The sequence below is a fragment of the Notamacropus eugenii genome, chromosome 2, assembly GCF_028372415.1.
Source record: "Notamacropus eugenii isolate mMacEug1 chromosome 2, mMacEug1.pri_v2, whole genome shotgun sequence".
Classification (NCBI taxonomy): Eukaryota; Metazoa; Chordata; class Mammalia; order Diprotodontia; family Macropodidae; genus Notamacropus; species Notamacropus eugenii.
The window spans coordinates 262,639,124-262,661,279 of NC_092873.1; the positions used below are offsets into that span (position 1 = coordinate 262,639,124).

A 22,156-nucleotide genomic window follows, 5' to 3' on the forward strand; every position below is an offset into this window, starting at 1 on the left:
GTTCTTTTAATTTTCTTTTATTGTTTCTTGATTTCTCATAAAGTCAACAGCTTTCATTTGATTAGTTCTAATTTTAAGGAATTATTTTCTTCAGTGAGCTTCTGTACCACCCTTTCCATTTGGCCAATTCTACCTTTTAAGAAGTTTTTCTTCTTCAGTAAATTTTTGTGCCTCTTTTTCCATTTGGCCACTTCTGCTTTTCAAGGCATTCTTCTCCTTATTGACATTTTGTACCTCTTTTGCCATTTGGCCAATTTTGTTTTTTAAGGTGTTCTTCAGTATTTTTTGCGTCTGCTTTACCAAGTTGTCAAGTCTTTCCGTTTTTCATGATTTTCTTGCATCACTCTCATTTCTCTTTCCAATTTTTCCTCTACTTCTCTTACTTGATTTTTAAAATCCTTTTTGAGCTCTTCCCTGATCTGGGAACAATTTGTATTTGGGGAGGAGGGGCTTTGGATGTAGGAGCTTTGACTTTGTTATCTTCTTCTCGGTATATGTTTTGATCTTCCCCATCACTATAGTAACTTTCTATGATCAGAATTTTTTTCTATTGTTTGCTCATTTTTCTAGTCTATTTCCTGACTTTTAATTCTTTATTAAAGTAGGGCTCTGCTCCCAGGGTGGAGGGTGAACTTTCCCAAACTTCAAGGGTTTTGTGCAGCTGTTTTCAGAGATACTTCTAAGGACCTGTGAGTTTTCAGTTCTTCCAAGGTGATATGATCTAGGGAGAAGTATGTTTTCTGATATTCTAGCCTATGCTCTGGTCTATGAGTGACCACAAGCACTCTTTTCTGCCCTGGAACTGTGACAAGGGTCCCTCACTCCATTGCAAGCTCTATTGTGCTAGTGCTCCTCCTTGCCCTGGGACTGCCTGCCATCCAGGACTGCAACCCATATCTATGTATGGGCAAAGCAACAAAGTCCTGCTCCTAGTGCCAGCAAAAAAACTCTGATCATCTCTTTCTGATAAGTTGTTTGACCCTCTTAGCATCTGTGGGCTGAAAACTTCAGAAGCAGCCACTGCCACTTCTGATTCAGTGGCTCCCAAGACCTGCTCCTGGTTTGCTGGCACAGCCTGAATTGGACTGTGTTCCACTCTAGCCATGTGACAGACCTTTCCTGTCCACCTTCTAAGTTGTCTTTGGCTCAAAAACTATTTCACCCCATCATTTTGTGGGTTCTGCTGCTCCAGAAATTATTTTATGTCATCATATAAAGGTATTAGGAGGACTTTTGGGGAGAGCTCAGGCAAGTTGCTACCTTTTCTCCACCATCTTGACTTTGCCCCCCTCCCCTTCACAGTAATTTTTGCAGACTCCTTACTGACATAGAGAGAGGGGAGCTTGTCATTTTACTCATTAGCAAGTTCCATACACTGATAAAATCTCAGGTCCTGGAAGTATTTGTAGTGGGCATGATCAAGGCCCAAACCAGCCTGCCTGGAACTTCAGTTCGCTGCTCCTGGCTCTGCCCTCTGGGAATGAAAGAAATAAGTGTAATTCCTCTTCTATGTGAACAGCCCTTCAAATACTTGAAGACTACCATCATGTATATGTAAATATGCTCTTATCTAGGTTAAATCCTACCATGTCTTTTGAATGAACAACACAGGACATAAATCACTTGTGTCATTTCTATCTATCTATATGTCTGTTTATCAGCCATCTATCTATCTATCTTGTATATAGATAGGTAAGTGTATATGTATATGTATGTATATATTTCTTATGACACAAGTGGTTCCTTTTTTATTCCATTATACTATTTCTTGAATATACATTGATATTGGTCACTTGTTGTAGCCCCTTTATACCCACCATGTCTCTTTTGATTTTCCTTTGGGTTATTTACAATCTCCATTCTTTGGGGATCATGCTATTTGAAGATATGAAACAAAGTATTATCCCTGACACATTACCTTAAAAAGGTGGGCTTTTTTATGAGTGAGAAATTTAGAGATCATTGGAAACACTACACTACACAATTCTCCAGAAACAAATGAGCCCTGTCTCTTCTTCCTACTCAGCACTGGGTTCAGCTCATTGTACATTTCACTTGTCTAAGTAAGATACACATAAGAGATGGCTTGCTTGACTAGTTATATGTCATAATCTAGGAAATATACATTCTTATGCACATTGCTTTTCACGTGTGAATGCTTAAATCAATTTCTTTCACAATATTGTAATTTTCACTGAGGGAGTTTTATAGAGTTCCAGAGTTTATCACAATGCAAAAATATGGGAAATCTTTCTTTATATTGACACTGTACAGATCATCTTTTATAACTTTTTGGTGAACATATGTCTATTGTTTTAACACTTCATGTGATATCAACATTCAGTGGCTCACTGAACAAAAGTTATTTTTGTCTTTCATACCTTGTATAATTTTTATACACATATGAGAGATACCTTAACAAAGGAGAACATACTGAATAATCTGTTTTATTAAAACCAATATTCAATAAGCAGAGCAGAATATTATATTCTACATAACTGTCAGTTTTATAACAATGAAGATGTGATCCTCTATGGAACAGGCACTTGTGAAACCTAACTACTGAGTTATTGTGTTTTCAGGTCAAATCAAGTGAGGTGTGCTAAGTTCTGGGGACACAAAAAAGGCAAAATCATTTCCTCAAGTTTTAGGGCTCAAATTTTCACTGAAGATATTCAAATCCAAAGATATTCAAAGATATCCAAGATATCCAAAATCCAATCCTCATTAAAAAAAAATTTTTTATAACAATGAGAAAACAATTATGTGGGGTGGTACATGCTTATACATATACATACATATAATCCTCTAAAATACCATTGCAATTCTTCTCCATCATTTTGGAATCTTTCCCCCTCTGAAGTATTTTGAGAATCCACTGAACTACCCTCTTTGACTGGTTTTAAGGTAGTGATAACTTTAGCATAGATTTCTTATACTTAGTTAAGTACTTAGTTAAGTCTAGCTGCTCTTCCAAACCATGTCAAGAAACCACCAAATATTTGTTAAATCCTTACTATATGCCAGGTACTATGCTAAGCCCTGGAGATCTGAGTGGAGAATGGACTGAAAGTTGGGAGAAATTAGAGTCAGAAAGACCATCCACTCCCTCACATATACACTAGATACAGAAATAGGCAGTTAGGTGGCACAAGTGGATAGAGTGCCAGGTCTGGAGTCAGGAAGAATCATCTTCCTACATTCAAATCTGGCCTCAGACCTTCACTAGCTGTATGATCCTGGGCAAATCACTTAACCCTGTTTGCTTCAGTTTCTTCATCTGTAAAATGAACTGGAGAAGGAAATTTCAGAACCTTCTAATATTTTTGCCAAGAAAACCCCAAAAGATGTCACAAAGAGTTGGACGTGATTGAAATGACTCAACAACAATGACAAGGTGAAACATAAACCTGCATTAGACCTACACCTATATGACCTATGTTTACAAAGGCATGAAGCAGCATTAAAGTTATTGGACAATCTTTCCTAGGAACAATTTCAGCTCTTTGGTCTCTATCACAGGTGGCTATCCTTAAATCAAAGTAATGCCATGATGAGGATAATGAGGAAGAGGATGATAATGATAATGGTGGTAATGGTGATGGTTAAGAACAAGCATAGCAGCATGTATAGGGTGCTTCAAGTTTTACAGCTCACTTTATAAATATTATCTCACTTGAACCTCATAACATATCTGCAAGCTAGGTATTATTTTATCCTTAGTATATAGATGAGATTGGGAAAGGTTAAGAGCTATCATCATCTCCATTTTACAGATGAGGCTGACAGATATTAACTTGCCCAAAGGCAAGGTTTGAATTAAGGTCTCCCTAACTCAAAGTCCAACTCTCTATAACTTAGTAATACCACCCAGTTGCTTATAAGAATATTGTTAGACTGAACTGGTTTTTGGTTTGTCCTGTAAGGGTTTTTATATGAATAAAAAAGAAATCCCCCATTCAAGTCCTTTCCCCATGCCTCATTGTATGACATCAACTTTGGTTCTCTAAAGTGCTCTCGTAGTTAATACCAAGTTGAAAAGTCTTTGCTAAATGAGAAGGGTACATGGTGGTCATGAACAGCTTGTAGTATATAATCAACAAAGAACTACAAAAGGAGTAAAAAGCATCATCAAGAAATTGTACAAAGGGAAAAGGTAGACAGGTAATAAAATGAGCCAAAGAAGTCCAAGGGTATCCTACCCATGTAAACACCAGGAAGGCCTCCAACACAATCAGATGGATCCCCTATGGGGAATTTCTGAGAGAATATTAACAAAGTTGGAGAGGAATGGATGTTTTGCAGTCTGCATCACTGAAGGTTACTTATGAACACATGAAACCATAGATACATTTGAGTATACTTAGGAAGATTTTTAAGCATTGTCTTAGTATTTATTTTGTTGTTCCAATATTTTCTTCACTCCATATCACTTCATATAAATCTTTCCAGATTTTTGGGTTTTTTTTCATTTCTTACGAAGTCTTAATATTTCATGACATCCATATTCCACAATTTGTTAAGCTGTTAATCAATTGTTGGTCATGTAGATTCTTTCAAGGCTTATTTTGTTATTGTTTGGAGTCAAGCTACTATGTATATTTTTGTGCAGATGGGTTTTTTTCCCTTTTAATAAATAACATTTTAGGGTGTCATCCTAGGTATGATTCTGTCAAAGGATGTAAACAAGTTTCAGATTTGCCATTTTTGTCATATATCACTATATTGGCTTTCCTAAAAGGTTGTGCCAATTCATGACTGTTCAGCAATGTGTGCATTCCATGCTTATCTGTGAGATCAGACATAAAGAAACAGAACTTAATGAAATGGAAGTGTGTGTCATGTGAATTTCCCTTAGCCTGGGAAGAAATGTCCAGTCCTGGTTTCATCATTTTTTTTAAATTTTTCACGACTGAAATGGAATGTGAGAAAAGATATTCAGACTTGTCCTGACCTACATCTTTATGGAGTTCATCAAACACACATATTATCTTAAAGTTAAAAAGATGTAGAGAGAAAAGGTTTTGGATTTCTTTCTAAAAGAGTACTTAAATTATTCATTTAAACAGGCTCTTCCAAGTAGCTTTGTGCAGGAAAATGTAAAACACATTTCCACTGCAGTCTATTTTATAACTGGCTCGTTATATGTGGTTTGGAAGAAAACTAGATAGCATCTAAGGAATCAGTCTATATTCAGGGAGGAAGGGGAAAGCTTTAAGAAATGTAAACTGCATTTACTTGTGCCTCTTGAGAAGCTTTTAGAACCAAAACTATCTCAGGAGGTAAGTAGGAGACAACTAGGACAAGAATCATCATTCTTCTTTTAAAGAGAGATTGAGACACAAGGTTAAGTGATAAACTTAAGTATTTGACTCTACCAGTCAAATAGTGTTTGACTATACACACAGGACAAGTCCCTTGAGTATCTTCTGCAACTGAATGGGGGGAATGGGAAAGAGTAAAGGGAAAGGGACACACACAAAAAAAACAATGCAGAAGGTAAGGAACCTAGGAGTCTTGGATAATGGCTGTAAGTGGCACTTTTTTTGCAATTAGAGGGAAGAGCCAGAATTTTGTTGTTGTTGTTCAGTCACATCCAACTCCAACCCGCTTTGAGATTTTCTTGGCAGAGATACTGGTTTGCCATTTCTTTCTCCAGCCCATTTTACATATGAGGAAACCAAGGCAAAGAAGGTTAAGTGATTTGCCCAGGGTCACATAGCTAGTAAATGTCTGAGGCTGGATTTGAACTCATAAAGATGAGTCTTCCTGACTCCGGGTCTGAAACTCTTTCCACTTAGACAAAGGATTGGAAACCTGACTTTACATTAAATTTCTTTGACAAATTCAATGGGAGTGGGGAGCGCGGGCGGGGTGGGGTGGAGGGAGGGAGGCACAGAGCCCAAGGGAAGGGACAATGTAAACCCTGGAAGGAGGGGGCACTTACCTGAGGTACCTGGGAAGGAAACATGCCATTTGGTAACTTCTTATTTTAATTATTCTTCCTAATTAGGGCTAAGCTCAGATCTGTCTATTTGTCAGTTCAAATGCTGTCAGCACTCTCCATATTTCAGAGCCCCAGCAGCAAAGCCCCAGACATCCAACCCTTTGTTTAATCATTTTTAGTTGTGTCTAACTCTTTGTGATACCTTTTGATGTTTTCTTAGCAAAGATACTGGAGTGGTTTGCCATTTCCTTCTCCAGCCCATTTTACAAATGAAGAAATTGAGGCAGAAAGGGTAAGTGACTTACCCAGGGTCACACAGCTAGTCTCTGGATTCAGATTTGAATTCATGTCTTTCTGGCTCCAAACTTGCCACTGCTCCACCTAGCCTAGCCCCATCCAACCCTAGTTATAGCTTCTACAGGACTGTACCACATGAGCTAGGTGACTCTGTGTCCTAGATTTCTTGTGAATATATATTTCCTTTTCCCTCTTTCTCTCTCTCTATCCTTCCTGTTGGGACAATAGAATGACGGCAGTCAGTTTAAATAACAAGTGAAGTTTATCTCTATTTCCCTATTGTCTTTCACAATGAACCTTTCAGGATAGATTTTTAAGGAGGGTTCCAGTGTCTGGGGAAATGTAAGTTGCCAGCACTTGGCTACAGAAACCAGCAAGGATACTGCTGTTGATTGCATAAGTGTGAAAGGATTTGTGGAAATGGATCTTTTCTCTGCCTTTTATGTTTGATGAAAAGGCTCTGTTCTCTATGAAATTAGTGAGAGGGAAGTTAAAAATAAACCTTTCAGAAACACCTCAAGTCACATTCAACTTGGACTTCGTACTTTTATGGGCAATAAAAAAAGATGTGGTCATACTAAAATCATGGTCATCAAGCCTTACTTGAGTAGGAAATGATCTCTTGGAGGTCACAGAAGAATTCCTTCTTCATATAGCATTACTTAAATTGGCCAGATGCCCTAATATTATTTTCTTAAACTTGACATTAAGGCATTAAAAAGCTCCAGTTCTTCATTGAAATGAAGGGAATGGGGGTGGAGTATCTATTCTCAGTCATCAACTGGCGAATATCAGGAGAAAGAATAGCAAATGAACCAATGATGTAGCTCTGATTTTTGAGTTAGGCACTGAAATGTACCATATGCAGAAAGTATCCAGTGGCAACATTTTATTCACTTTGGAGAGACTGGGGAGAGAGAGAGAGAGAGAGACAGAGACAGAGACAGAGAGACAGAGAGAGACAGAGAGACAGAGAGAGAGAGAGAGAGAGAGAAGGGAAAGGGAGAGAGAGAGAGAGAGAGAGAGAGAGAGAGAGAGAGAGAGAGAGAGAGAGAGAGAAGGGAAAGGGAGAGGGAGAGAGAGAGAGAGAGAGAGAGAGAGAGAGAGAGAGAGAGAGAGAGAGAGAAGGGAAAGGGAGAGGGAGAGAGAGAGAGAGAGAGGGAGGGAGAGAGAGGGAGAGAGAGGGAAAGAGAGAGAGGGAGAGAGACAAGGGAAAGGGAGAGGGAGAGGGAGAGAGAGGGGGGAGGGAGGGAGAGAGAGAGGGAGAGAGAGAGACAAAGGAAAGGGAGAGGGGGGGAGAGAGAGGGAGGGAGAGAGAGAGGGAGGGAGAGAAAAGCAGAAGGAGGAGGAGGAGGAGAAGGTAGAGGAGGAAGGAAGGAAGGAAGGAAAGAAGGAAGGAAAAAAGGCAACATAAAGTTGGTCCTGCTACCATATCCTGCTAGTATGAAATCTCTATGAGAATCACAGTATCTCAGAATTAGATGGAGCATCAGACATCCTCTGATCTGATCAGTATATGCTCAAGAAGTGGTTCTCCAGTCTTTGTTTGAAAAGGAGCCCATTACCTCCAGAGATAGACCATTCTATTTTTGTTCAATTAGTCAATCAATAGATAGTATCTACTTAAATAAAGTTGATTATCTGTCCCCTTCAACTTCCACCCATAGCTCTTTGTTCTATCCTTTGCGACCAAGAAAAACAATTCCTCTGATACTTGATAGACTTTTCAGTACTTAAGCTCACTGTAAAGTACTTTTCAAACCCTAAAATGTTATATACATAAATGCTAGTGATGATGATAATAGTGGGGTCTCCCGCTCAGTCTTTTCTTCTCTAAGCTACACATTTGTTATCATTTTATCGTATTCCTCTGGAATTCTCCAGTTTAATGACCTTCTTAAAGTGGAGCTAAGTATAGGAGCAATTTTTGTCATGATATCTGGATATCATATATATGATATCTTTGCTCCTATTGCCCAGCAGGTTTCAGGGGGACAATGGTCAGCACAAGTGTAGTGCAGCACTCCCAGCTCTAAAATATAAAAATTGAATCCCCAAACAGATCCACTGAGGTCAAAATTGATCTGTTGATTGCAACTTATTTTGTAGTTACACAGCTGAATGTGTGTGGGCTAATGGGGTCTCAAGCACAGTGGGCCATAGAATGGCCAAGTCTTAATCATGTGAAAAGGACACCCTTTGCAAGGTATTAACTCAAAGAGAGATTTAGTTTACTGCCCCTTCCTCAAAGGGAAGATTTGCCTAGGCCTTTCTAAATAGATGTTAACTAAATAACGAAGAATGGCAAATGTGCTTTCTGCACCAAGGGAATGAGGGATTGAAGACACAAACACAGAGAAGGCATGCCATGAAAGCTGATGAATGAATGTCACACCAAGAGATGGTGAAATTTTCTGAAGACAACACCTGTCTGGGGGGTAATGTGATATAATGGATGGAAAGTAGTCCTAAGTTAGGAAGATCTAAGCTCATGTACTGCTTCAGACACAGACTGACTATTTGACCTTGAACAAGTTACTAGATTATATGATCTCTAAGGCCCCTTCTAGTACTAATATTTTGAGTCTGGTACTTGTGGGATTAATTTTGACCTTTTAGTAACTGTCCCTGCAAGGCATGTATGTTGGCACATGGTGGCAGTAGAGAGTCACATTCAAGATGAGAAATTAGCAAAATTCTAAATTTTAATAATTAAATTTTAAATTAAATAAATAGTCCAAACTTGAGTAATCAAAACTTAAGTATGTATCGAGCCACAGGAGTCTCTGGTCAGTTCTTATTTGATTCTTTTTAACAAGAGAATTTTAATGGAATCTGAATTTGAATATTGGATTTTCCATTTATAAGTTCTACGGTCTTGGTTAAGTTACTTAATCTATCTAGGCCTCAGTCTTTTCAGCTATATAATGGGCATAATATAGTAACTTAACTACCTTGCAAGATTCAATTTAATTCGATTCAACATTTGGTACTGGGGATAAAAATACAAAAAATAGCCTCTGATTTGTTCAAACGTGCAGAGTCCTCTTGTTCTCTAACTGACAAGTCCTAAGAAGCTACCAGAAAACATTAATAGGCATCTTGAACAAGAAAAACATAAGTTAAAATAGAGTCTGTGTTAACATTGCAGAATTGTTGAGTAACCACATCTTCAACTCATTTCCTCAAGAATCACCTCTCACTCCAGAGTGAAACAAAGGGACAGTCTCCTTTTTTCCATTGATGTCAGTCCTTTCTCAATGGAGAAGAGAGTGCCAGATCCAATCACTTCCAGTGGGCAGTCTGACTAATTAAAGAAAGTTGTGTAGCATGCTTACTCCTTTTCTATAGGAAAAACCTTCTAGTTCTCTACCCACCTTTCTAAGGGGCTTTCCCAATTATTTTGGGAGGAAAATATTATTTCTTAATATTTTTAGTTTTACTAAAAAGAAGATTTTAAAAAATATGCTTCCCAAGAACTGACACTCTGCTAGGAAGTGGGATACAAAATGAACACATACAAGTATATTCAAAGTTCATGCAAAGTAAATAAAGAGTAATTTCAAGAACACCAAGGCGGATAGGGGGAATCTGAAATCAATCAAGTAATCAATATATATGTATTAAGTGCCTACTATATGCCAGGCAGGGTATAAAAAGAAGCAAAAGATGGTCCCTACCCTCAAGGAGCTCATAATGTAATGATGGGACAGACAACCTGCACACACAAAGCAAGCTACACATAGGATAAATAGGAAATAATTAACAGAGGGGTTGGGGAAGGCTTCCTGTAGAAGGTGGGATTTTAGCCAGAATAATAATCCAGAAAAGGGAAGCAAGTGCTCAGAGATGAGCAGAGAGAGTTCCGGGCATGGATGGCACCTAGAAAGACTGCCTGATGCATAGAAATATGTGTGTGGCATGTTACACTTATTAACAAAATCAAGGTATCCCAAAAGTCTATTGCAGTCTTATTCTTTTAATAACAGAGGCTTTGAGTATTAAGGCTTTTTTTTCACTAAGGATTTTAGGACACCCTGTATTTATGAAATGCCTACCTCATATAGCATATTATAGACCCTACTTGCCACTTTCCTGTATTACATTGCTTTCTCTGAAATCAAGCTACCCAATGTACTTTCTCTTTTTATTTCTGCAGGTTTTATTAAATGCCTGCATCCTTCCCCTTCCTTTGATCAGAAAGCAGGAGAAAATTTATTTCTTGATGTAAAAGGTAAATTTTTCACAGTGTGATGTGCTTTTGAGCTATTAATAAAACAAGATATAAATCGTCAGATGCATGCTATTTTTTTCATAACCAATTTCTAAGTGTTCCTGACATATAATCTTAATCAGAGCCTTGTGCTCAGGCTTCCCTAACTCTGCATCAGATATCTCCTCTGTCAGTCTAGACGTCCTTCTATAGAAGAGAGACCATCATGTCTGGCTTCCCTCAAGGAAAATGGCACCACTGGGCTGCTCAAGTATGTAAAACCAAACAGTTGACTTTTTGTTGGTTGGATGGTTTTATTTTTTTTCCCTTTCTAGAATTGATAGAATGGTTATCTTGACCTATGAGGACTAGCCTGGAAGTAAGGAAAATGTCACACATTAGCTGAGTAATACTCAACTCTCAGTACTCTGCTTAATTTTCTAAACCTAAAAGTTGAAACAGTATCTATATACAAACATACACATATACATATGTGTGCATATATGTATACAGTTATTCCTTCTACATCACCACTTTCCTCATCCTGGTTTCAGCATGAGAAATTAAATGGGAATTTTGGGGGGAGCTATGCAGAAGCTGTAGACAACACGTAAAGACCAGAAGATGACAGAAAAAGTATACAAACTCAGAAATGCATAAACTGTATGTATAGTATTGTATAATATCAGTATATTTTGTCTTTTAATATCATAATAATTCAGACTTCTCATGTATGAAGGGAGGGCCAAAAAATTTTATGCAGATTTTCCAGATTGTGGGAGGTGCTGTGCCCCTAACACCATCCCCTGCAATGTGGAAGGGATAACTGTACGTGCACATATACATATGTATACACTATGTGTGTACATATACTCATCTATAAATATATATTTGTGTTTATATACGTATGTATGAGTGTGTCTACGTCTGTGTGTGTGCACACGTACACGTGTGTCACCCCACACCTGAATTATTGTGGTAACTTTGTTTGGTCTCCCTTCTTCCATTCTCTTCTCACTCTGGTCTCTCATCCACTCAACTACCAAAATGATCTTAACTAAAGCACAGTTCTTACCATGTGACACCCCATCCCCTCCATCCCACCTCAGCTAACTCCAGTGTCTCTGGGATAAAATATAAAATCCTCTTTCTGGCTTTTAAATCCCTTTATAACTAGACCTCTCCTATCTTTCCAGTCCGCTAATACCCTATTCCCTTCCACGAACTACTTTCATACACCTGTTACCACATGTTTAGGAAGCTGGTTAATGTTGTCAATGTAAGGCCATGGAAAATCCCAGGTAAGGGATAAAGTAACTTAAGGGAGGAAACAGTCCTGCTGTGGGAATACCTTTGGTTAGCAGGATGTGGTCCCAGAGGCCTGAAGACACGTTCTTACATATTCCCAGGCATCTGGCAGGTGTTTTCTCCTCCCAGTCTCGGGGAAGGGAAGTAGCTCTCCCCATTTCATCATAAGTCCTCTTCTCCTCTCTGGCTCTCATTGATTGGCCAACAATAGGTCCCAGACCAAGCCCTACTTGGTCATTGTTTGGGCCCTGATTGGCTCATAGTGAACATAAATAGCCATTGTTTCTGTTTGGGCCAGAAATTCTGAGGACCTTCCCCTGCCAGATTGATTTTTTTTCTCTTTAATTAGGTTAAAAAAGGCCTTTCTCTGCCTCATTTCTTACCTAGCCTTAATCATTGAATGGGCAAAGCTTCCGTCAAAACTGAAACCTGTTAAATACCTTAGCTTAAAAAGACCATGGTCTCCAACTGCATCCAGGGTCATCCGCAATTATCCTGATCTATATCTGGTCATTGGACCCAGGTGGCTCTGGAGGAGAAAGTGAGGCTGGTACTTGGCACAGCCCTGCCTCACTTAAATCTAATTCACTTGCCTGTCACGGCATCACCTCCCTAATCAGCGTCCTCTTCAAGAATGAAGGACAAACGGCAATAACTACTGTAACATCAGGCTCCTTGCTCTTCCTTACTTAAGACACTCCATTTATAGACTCTAAATTTTCACTGGCCGTGTACTATGGCTGGAATTCTTTCCATTTTCATCTCGGCCTTCTGGCTTTCCTGGCTTCCTTCAGCTCCTAGCTAAAATTCCACCTTCTACGGGAAGCCGTCCCTGATCTCCCACATTGTTCATGCCTTCCTTCTAAGATTAGCTCCGATTATCTGGTCTACATCTTATCTGCACATAGCTATTTGCATGTTGTATCCCTCCCCTTTAGACTGTGAACTCCTTGAAGTAGGGACTGGTTTTTGACTTGGTATCCCCAACATTTAGCAAAGGGCCTGGCATATAATAAATGGTGCTTAATAAATGCTACTTCACTTGACAAGTTGACAGGCTCAAAACCATACCAGAAAAAAAAAAAGAGTTAAAAAAATCTTTAATAAATTGAACTGATTCTGTTCAATTCATATTATTCACAGATCTATTTAGATTCACATTTGGTTTATTCTAAGTCAGTCCTGACAAGAGCACTCTAAGTAAAGAGCAGGAAGATAGATGAAGGTGCAGGAATGGAAGGTTAGTACAGAATAGCAACCTCTCAAAGGTATTCTAACCAGTCTTCATTAATTTAACCCCCTTACAAAAAAGGAGAGTCAAAATTTGGGGGATGATGGGCACTCATAGGTCATTGCCCTTCTTCACAATGACCCAGGTACGGAAGGCCCAGGAAAACACAGTGAAAGGAGGAACCTCTTTCTTCTCTCTCACTCCCAGAAATCCTTAAAGGCCTCCCTTTTAAGGAGCAAAGTCAAGAAGAGTCACTTCAAGTGCTAAGTACAACATTTGGAACAGGAAAAAAATCTTTAAACTTATCTAATGCAATGTCCTCATTTTACAGGTGAAGAAACTGAGGTCCAGAGAGGTAATGAGATTTTTCCAAGGTCTTTTTTAAACTTTGGTGTCAAACTCAAATAGAAAGAGGAGAGATGGGGCACTCACCTGTACATATGATCTCTGCAGACCACATATTAACTAAGTTTTAAAATGTAATATTATCTATGTCTTATTATATTTTTATTTATTTTTCAAATATTTCTCAATTACATATTAATTTGGTTCTGGAGGTACTCAGAAGTATTGTGGGTGTTAGACACCTCTCCTATTAGGAATAATTAATACCACATCAGGATTTGAACTGACTCCAAAATCCAATGCTATTACCACTAGGCCACAGCTGCTTCTTTCCTCTAATAATCAGTTAACACCTTAGTCAGGGTTAATTGACAACCAGCTGTGAATGAGAATTGGCTCATCCAATAAATAATTACTAAGTTCCTACCATATGCAAAGGAAGTGTGATGAAATTAGAAAAGCAAAGATGAAGCCAGCCTCTAGACTCAAGGAACTTGTCATCTGCAATGGAGATTTTTCACTGTATAATTACCTGCAAAGCAGGTTAAGAGTGCAAAGGAGAAATCTATAAAAGTGCTATGAAAAATATAAGGAAAGATCTCCTATAGCTTAAGGAACAAGAGGGGACAGAGTATGAAGGGTCAAGGAGCGATTCCAGGAAGACTTAGACAAGAACACAAAAGGGGTCTGCCCCAATACGGAGGAGAGATGCTAGATGGGGAGGTGAGGAGAGCATCCTATGCATGGGGGACAACCAGAGCTAAGAGATAAGTTGTCTTACTTAGTGTCACTGGATTCAAGAATATGTGTTGGGAAAAAAGTGGAAGAAAACCAGAAAGATAGGAAGGGGCTAGGTTTTGAAGGGCTTTTAATAACAAACAGAGCATTTAGTATTTGCTCCTGGAGGCAATAGGATGCCATCTGATTTTGTTGAGGAGAGAGAGGGAGAGGGACAGAGAGGGAGAGGGAGAGGGAGAGGGAGAGGGAGAGGGATAGGGAGACACAGATAGACAGACAGACAGACAGTGAGAGAGACAGAGACAGAGAGACAGAAAGAGACAGAGAGAGAGACAGAGAAAGTGTGTGTGTGTGTGTGTGTGTGTGTGTGTGTGTGTGTGTGTGTGATGATCACACCTGCATTTTAGGAAAATCATGTTAGTGACTGTGAAAGGAGGATGGGTTGGAGTGGGGAGAGACTGGAAGCTGGCAGACCCACCTTCAGCCCATTGCAATAATCCAGGTTTGAGGTGATGTGGGTCTTGTAGTGGCGACAATATCAGAAAAGAGAAGGTGAAATCTACAGGTCTTGGCAATAGATTTGGTCTGGAGGATGAGTGAGCACAACTCTCCTGTTGGCAATCCCACCAGTTGACATTCAGAGCCATGACAGAAGAGCTCTAGCACCGCAGGTCCTAGCTGCGTCATCCTTAAGTGACCAGAAAGCTCAGTGGCCTAACCTTTAGTCCCTTTAGACTTCTGAATATATTGAAGCTGTCCTGGTGTTCTCTTATTCACAATCTCAAGGACCAGCTTTTATTCAGAATGGTAGATTATGCAACTTTATACAAAATTGCCTTTTTCCCTGTAATAAGTATCCATGAACCCTATTAGTTCTAACCTGAATAAATTCAAAATAAATACTAAATATAAATTAATTAATTTCTGAGGAAAATGCTAACAGTTGTGGGGAGAGGGAGGATTAAAAAGGGCTTCTTTCAGTAGATGGCACAAGCTGATCTATGAATATAGGCTGAGAAAAGTAAGGCTTAAAAACCGGGCAGCCAGGTGGCATAGTGATTTGAGTGTAGGTCCTACAGTCAGGAAGACTTGTCTTCCTGAATTCGAATCTGGCTTCAGGTACTTGTTAACTGTGTGATCCTGGGCAAGTCGCTTACTTCTATTTGCTTTTGTAAAATGAGCTGCAGAAGGAAAAGGCAAACCACTTCAGTATCTTTCCCAAGAAAACTCCAAATGGGGTCATGAAGAATCGGACACAACTCAAAAACAAGATGTAGAAGAGAGAAAGAAAAGCATTTCCTATATTGGGAGCATCCTATTTAAAGACAAGAAAAATATCTAACGGTAACAATAAATATAACAATTAGCTAAAACATAAAAAAAATTAAAACATAAAATGAAAAAATATAAAATAGTTAAAATATTAAAAATAAGCTAAAAAATAAAATAAAATAAAGTATAACAATTTAGCTAAAACAAAATATAAAAGTTAAAAAATAAAATAGCTAAAATAAAATGTAAAATATAAGTGTACAATGAGGTGGAATGATGAGGAAATCAGCCTGGAAAGATAAACCTAAGCTACATATTATTAAGGTGTTTAAATGACAAACAGAGAAGTCCTTAGTTTATCCTAAAGACAATAGGAGACTGGAGACTCTTGAGTAGCAGAGGCGACATGACACACTTGTGCTTTAGAAATATCAATTTATTAGTTGTGTACAGGCTAGATTAGTAAAGAGAGACGGAGTTATGATCTGCACTTGGCTGCCCTAAATCTAGGGTTCTCATTCTTCCATGGAACTCAGCTGCCAGCGTTTCAGGTGGGTGAGGACATTCTCCCCATGTGACCTCCTACATACTGGCATCTACTCAGGCCTGGGATTTCCTCATTCTTTCTCTCATTTTAATTTACACTTCTTCTTCCTTCTGAATTCTCATTCTGCTTGCTCCAAAGAGCTCATTATGGTTCCCTGGGAAGTGAATAAAGGATTTGCAGTGGGGCATTCTCCTCCTCCATCCTTTTGTCCGGCCTTCCCTCATACCAGTATCTGGGGTCCCTTTTCAAATCTCCCAGATATGAGATGAGCAACAGAGAAAAAGGCAAGGATCTGTGACAGTCCTCCCCTCCCCCTCCCCTCCAGAGAGAATATGGGAGCCTTGGTATAATCAAACTCCTTTAAGGAGGGTCCATTCTTGTAGGAGGCCCAGTTTTAGTAATGCTTTTCTTTTTAAAAGCCCATCTTTACCACCTCAATTTCAAAAGGAGTTTTACCTAGGTACCTACAGTTCCTCCTTAATCCACAACAGGAGATAATTATGATACTAGTTTATGTAAATATTAAAGGCCTAATTAGACCCACCTAGTATTTCTCCCCAGCCCCCACTCCTCCCCCCAGCCCCCACCCTTTCTTTAATCCGCAGCACAATTCACATAATCAGCTGCCCCAAATTATGCATGCACCAGCCTGTGAGATTCTGCTGGGCCTGGCTTCTCCTGGACAAAAGAATGGATGCAGCTCTTGAATCTCACTTCTGTTTTCCAGAGCTATCTTTTGTGATGTAGCATGGGAAAAATCCTAATGAGCCTATGGTGCGGCAGTGAAATTCCGGGCAGAGAAAGAGTCAGCCCCTCCCTCCTTCCACCTGGTAAGTGCTTTCAAAGACAACAAACCCAACCAATACAGGCAGGAATGTTACTGCTGGGTGCAGCCTCCCAGTTCTTATACCCCATGCCCTCTTACTCCCTACCACAATGCCCAATTTTGTTTCCTAGTTCATGGGAAATCTGAAGAGACTCAGAGCACACACTGGAGAGGTCTGGCTAGGATGACTTTAATGTACATGAAAAAAAAAAAAGCTTAAATGTATGCCCAGAGCCTTCTATTTCCCTGTTTGAAGCTATATTACTGCTGAGGTGAAGGCCAAAGTCCTCCACCCAGCAGAATAGCCAAGGAAAGGAACCCAATTAACTAGATCTCAAGCCCCTCAAGAGTAATGAGCATACCCCTGATTTCTTTTATCTCCTGTGTACTCAGCAAATGTTAGCTGACTGATTGACTGACTCAGACTTTTAAAATTAAGGCAAGGTATTCCTTGAGTTCCCAAGCCTCCACCATGATGAAAATCACATCCCAGGCCTTGTTGTGGTGGCGACTATTTTTTACGCTATTACTTTCCAGGGAACAAGAGAAGTTCACCCTGGATAGTGTGCCCAAAGGCACAGCTACTCTTGACAGACAAGGAGATACTTAAAAAGGAATCCTGTTTTGAATTAGTGTGACTTTGAGATAGTACAAGGCAAATGAATTATCTCCCACTTGGCCTAGGATGCTTTGCTGCTAGCATAGGAGTGAGGGAGTAGGGGAGTAAAGACAAAATAGTAATGGGGGGAAAAGGAGGAGAAAGGAATAAAAAACACACAGCAATTTAGTCACCTTGATATTTACTGTTTCCTTGCAATTTGTAAAGGATCTTCATATGATCTAAAAAGGCATACTAATTAAACACATATTTAAAAAAAAGGAATTTGTGGATGAAGAGTTTCCAAATAGATAAAGGCTATTTTAATCTTTTAAAAGGAGGTAGATGAGCCTTAGAGGGCCCACACAGGAAGAGAACAATGAACAAAGGATTTATCAGAAAGGAAAAACCACTATACTGGGTCAAAAGGTATAATGTTCTGACTTTGAAAGTAGTATATGAATAAATGGATGAATGAATGAAAAAGCATTGATTAAGTGCCTTCAGTGTCATAAGCCTGGTGTTAACTGCTGAAGATACAAATAAAAAAACAAAGATAGTCCCTGGTTCCTCTTCAAGGAGTTTGCATTCAAAAAGGTGAGAACACACATAAGGTAGTGATGGCCAGGAAGTCTTATTTCAGTCTGTAGAGTTACAGAGCCTTTGGGAGGCAGATAGACACACTCTTTCCAGAAGCAGCAACAAAGTTGGTTTCATTAGAAATGCAGAAATGAAAAGGACAAGAGGAAGGAGGGAAAGGAGTTGGATTTGGGAAGGGGGAGTTTTAGTCAGTTATAGTAGGAGATTGGGTCAATGCCAGTCACTTTCTAGGGTGAGAGTTCTAGGCATAAAAGGTTTAAGTCATATAAGATTTGGTTTCTGGACTGGGCAACAGAGCAACCATATATTTTATGTAATATCCTCTACTTATGCAATGTTTCTTTCACTAAGTTTCCCAGAGAAACTATAGATTCTTCTGTTGTTGTTATTGCCATTGTGTCTGACTTTTTTTGACCCCCATCAACCATTAGCACACCAGCACTGTATGTGGGGTTGTCTTGACAAAGATACTAGAATGGTTTGTCATTTCCTTCTCCAAGAGATTAAGGCAAGCAGAAGTTATGTGACTTGCCCAGGGTCTCATAGCTAGTAAGTGTTTGAGGTAAGATTTGAACTTAGCGCATCCAACCATTCTGGAGAGCAATTTGGAACTATGCCCAAAGGGCTACAAAAATGTGCATACCCTTTGACCCAGCAATATCGCTACTAGGACTATATCCCCAAGAGATCATAAAAATGGGAAAGGGTCCCACATGTACAAAAATATTTATAGCAGCATTCTATGTAGTTGCCAAAAACTGGAAGTCAAGGGGATGTCCATCAATTGGGGAATGGCTGAATAAATTGTGGTATATGAATGTAATGGAGTACTATTGTGCCATAAGAAATGATGAACAAGAAGACTTCAGAGAGGCCTGGAGGGACTTATATGACCTGATGCTGAGTGAAAGGAGCAGAACCAGGAGAACTTTATGCACAGCAACGACCACAGTGTGTGAGAGTTTTTTCTGGTAGACTTAGAATTTTGTAATAACACAAGAACTTCTTACAAAAAAAAAAAAAAAATCCCAATGGTGGTTCTCAAGGCAAAATGCCTTCCACACTCAGAGAGAGAAATATGGAAGTCACTCACATAATGTAGCAGATCATGTCTGTGTATGTGTATGTGTTTGTGTATCATGTTCTGATTTGTTATACGATTTCTTTCATTCATCTTAGTCTGACTACATAGCATGACTATAGTGAAAATATACTCAATAGGAAAGTATATGTAGAATCTATACAGAATTGTATGCAGTCGTGGGGAGGGAGGGGGGTAGTGGGGGGTAGGTGGGGGGAATAAAATCGCAATTGTATGGGAGTGATTGTTAAACATTAAAAAATAAAAAATAAATATCGATCAAAAACAAACAGAAAAAAAAAGACTTTCAGTTCTTAGACTGGAGAAATATGAGGCAACCTTAGAGAACAGAATAGGAAGTTGGTTTCTAAAACAAAGGAAAACATGAGTTATGGAGAAAAGTTATGTCATTTTAGCTGTTTATAGCCACAGAAGAACTGGGCAAATTTTGAGTAGTAGAAAAAAGAGAATTTTTTATTTTTAATCTTGACTTCCTTCTTCTTCCTGGGAGGGGGTTGGGTACAGAAGAAAAAAGTCAAGCTAGAAGATAAAAGGCAGAAATGAAGGAAGACTATGTATATAAAAGTCAGACAGCTTCCAGAAATGGACTAGATTAGGAGAAAAGAACATAGAAGTTAGCCCTTTCAGAAAGCTAGGTTCTTGGAGTAGAAGGAATTGGCTGGCTAAAAGAGGAAGAACTATGACAAAAAAAAACCAGTAAGGGATGGTCTCATAAACTATATTTTTTTAAATCTGCAAACCTAGTATTCTTATATTCCTTCAAAAGTTTTATGCTGCTAAGGAGATGCTACTTCAATCTTGACTATATCTTCAGCTTATTATACTAGAGACTTTGAGAAATTTCCCCTTGGGTAAGATTTGGGAAATTCTCTCTTGGTTGAGCTGAGATATCTCGCTCCCAGTGGGAGAGCTTATGTTCTCATCTGTAAATCTTTGATTCGTATTTACTCTTAGCTTGGATAAATGGGTTTATTTGCTGTTTTCTATGTATGATCTTTGTGTAACAGTCATTTGGCGGAAAGGAAATCAAGTCTTTTATATATCCTTTAGAGCATTCCTTCCCTATTATGGGACAGCAATAAAGGTTACAGCTTGATCCAAAAAAAAAAAAAAAGATTTGAACTTAGGTCTTCCATTCTCCAGGCCTACTACTCTGTCCATTGAATCATCTAGTTGTTCGTATATGTATATTATTACTCTATCTTTAAGAGTCAAATGGAATATTTCAGGAAAGGTGCTTTGTGCTCAAAGGTAGAAGGTTATGGTTGCAATTGTCATGTCTATGTGGTTCTTTTTCCTAGGGAATTAGAAAGAATATTCCATCTTGGATCTAAAACATGGAAAAGGCAGAGAAAGATGGTGAGAAGAAATTTTGTTCTTATGAGAACTGTCTTAAAACTATTCTATTATGAAGAAATATTATAAAAAGAATTTTATGAAGGGAAAGGAAGCTTCTCAAGTTTAATAAATAAAGTTTGATGGTAAATTGGAGTAAGAGTTTAAGACAAAGGATTAATGAGAAAGCAGTTACTATTTTATTAAGAAAATAATCAAATGTAGACTTGGATTTCTCTAGAGCAATGGTGTCAAATTCAAATAGAAACAGGTACATAAGGAACCCTGTGAGCCTCATATAGGCTTAGAAAGTCACATGTTAACATTATCTATGTTCTATTTTAATTTAATTTATTTTATTACATTTTAATCTGGTTCTATCAGCATTTGCTGGCAGCAATGAAACCAGAGGGCCCTGTTTGACACCTCTGTTCTAGAAAATAGGATGAAAAGATTAAACACAGGAACGAGTCATATAATAGGCTGAAGGGTAAACTATGAGTGAGTATGGCCTACTTCTTTAATCTTCTGTACTTATCTATTACTATGTTGTATCTTCCCTTCAACCTCATTGAATGTGGTTACATACACTAGATCACTGCTGATATAAGGGAAAACTGCCTAGCTAGAACCACCAGAAAGTGAAATGGGCTGACTAAGGAATCAGTGAGTTCCCACATACTGGAGGTCCCCAATCAGAAGCCAAAGGCAAGATAATCCCTTGTTTGGATTACTGAAGTAGCGGTTTTTGATCAGTTTTCAGGTCCCTCCCACTTCTCTGATTCTCTTTGAGAGTAAAGGAAGAATCTCAAAGGTTCTAATCCTCGATGACTTTGATAAAAGTTCTATCTTTCCAACTCTTACTTTGCTATTTGTATTGTCTTCTTATATTAGAATGTAAGGTCCTTGACAACAGGGACTTTTTTGTTTCTATGTTTTATATGCAGTATTGTGATGGAGTGTCCCCCAACATGTGGCATGGAGGTGTCATTGTGTGGCTAAAGGGAGGTAGAGTACACATCTCAAGCCTCTTCTTCCCCTACCCACTTCCCAGAAGACTTTAATCTGTGCCAAGAGAAGTCAAAATTTGGGGCTAGAGGGTACTCTGCTCTCCTCAGAGAGACAAGATATTGGGCTAGAATTACATTTTTCTATCCCCTTAAATATTATTAGTCTAGGGGATGTGATCAGGTTCAAGCTAATTTCTGATCACTGTTTCAATATTGGAGGGGAAGAAGGACCCTAAGCTCCGTATGGAAGATTTGATCCCTTTTCCACCAAATATCAGTTCTACAATGAATACACTTAGCCAAGAAAACTCATGTATCCAAATCAGTAGTAAAACAGAAATAAGAGAGTTGTATACAGAAGAAAATATATACCAGATGATGCAGAATAAAGGAGTTCTCCCATTGGAAGGGAGGTAGCTCAGCTCAACCAAGGGAGATAGTCCTTGGTCTCACCCAAAGGTAAGCTCCTCAAAGTCTCTAGTACAGCAAATTGAGAATAGGGTGATGGAGATTGCCAGTCTCTCTCATACGATCTACTTTCCAGAGTCTTTTCCTTCAGCAACCTAAAGTGGGGTTGACCTCTTTCCATCTTCCTACTCCAGAAAACCTGGCAGCAAAAAGTGCTGAAGCAACTGCAAGAATCTAAGTAACTCAAAGGGTATCTCAAAAAGGAATGAAGAAGGGTGGAGCTCTCCTGCCCTCATCAACTTAACTCCATTCCTCATACAGAGAGGGGCAGGTACTCATTTTCACCAATAAGAAGAGAGTCTCATATCAAGAGGCTATG

General features: G+C 38.9%; 1 protein-coding gene across 6 annotated transcripts in view; it reads right to left on the reverse strand.

Annotated features, from left to right (window-relative positions):
* Positions 1-22,156, reverse strand: part of LOC140527168 (protein unc-93 homolog A-like) — a 262,533-nt gene that overhangs the window by 118,774 nt on the left and 121,603 nt on the right. For 2 of the 6 annotated variants that reach the window (XM_072643887.1, XM_072643885.1), the window contains exon 1: positions 11,809-11,940. The exons of the other annotated variants lie outside the window; for them this stretch is intronic. The gene's annotated coding sequence lies outside the window, so the exon portion shown is untranslated. Of the gene's footprint in view, positions 1-11,808; positions 11,941-22,156 lie in introns of those variants that run through there. 6 annotated transcript variants of the gene reach the window in all.